Consider the following 635-nt stretch of genomic DNA (forward strand, 5'->3'; position numbering starts at 1 on the left):
CTGATCACTTCTGTGAATTATATTAATATGCTTTTTATAATAATTCCCATTGGTCGTTTATGTTTTATTTATGAATGTTTAAGGTCGATTCAGACTATACGACACGGACCGTCACGTTCCGACAACGACACGTACCAGCACCGACACGACAAAACATTGAAACACGCGTTTTAATGGAACTATTCACATTTAACAAACACCGACCTGAACGTTCCGTCAACGGAAATAGTGTGAATAGTTCCATTAAAACGCGTGTTTTAATGTTTTGTCGTGTCATTGCTGGAACGAGACGGTCAGTTGTCGTATAGTCTCAATCGACCTTTACACGTTCTATGGTGTTTGTTGCCTACATAGAATGCTAAATTTTGAGGAAAAAACGGACATTTTAATGTACCTGTAAAGCATTTGATCGAAAATCATCGCACGGGATTCGAACATGCGTCTCCTTGATTGGCAGTCTGTCGCCATGTCCACTGGACCACTGTGTCTGCTATTAGTTATGTTTTCATTTGACTATTTCTTGATTTGGGTATCAAAGGACGCGATGCTATAGTAATAACTATCATTGCTCGAGCTTCCTGCAAATTTTAGGTAATTCCTCAAGTTCTAAGATCTCTGCTCATTTAAGCTACTGT

The 635-nt window shown here is 39.1% G+C and overlaps 1 protein-coding gene across 13 annotated transcripts in view; it reads right to left on the bottom strand.

Annotated features, from left to right (window-relative positions):
- The window catches only part of LOC128880037 (IQ motif and SEC7 domain-containing protein 2), a 75,852-nt gene that overhangs the window by 23,004 nt on the left and 52,213 nt on the right, over positions 1 to 635 (bottom strand). The window lies entirely within an intron of this gene.

The sequence above is a fragment of the Hylaeus volcanicus genome, chromosome 7 (assembly GCF_026283585.1).
Source record: "Hylaeus volcanicus isolate JK05 chromosome 7, UHH_iyHylVolc1.0_haploid, whole genome shotgun sequence".
Taxonomy (NCBI): Eukaryota; Metazoa; Arthropoda; class Insecta; order Hymenoptera; family Colletidae; genus Hylaeus; species Hylaeus volcanicus.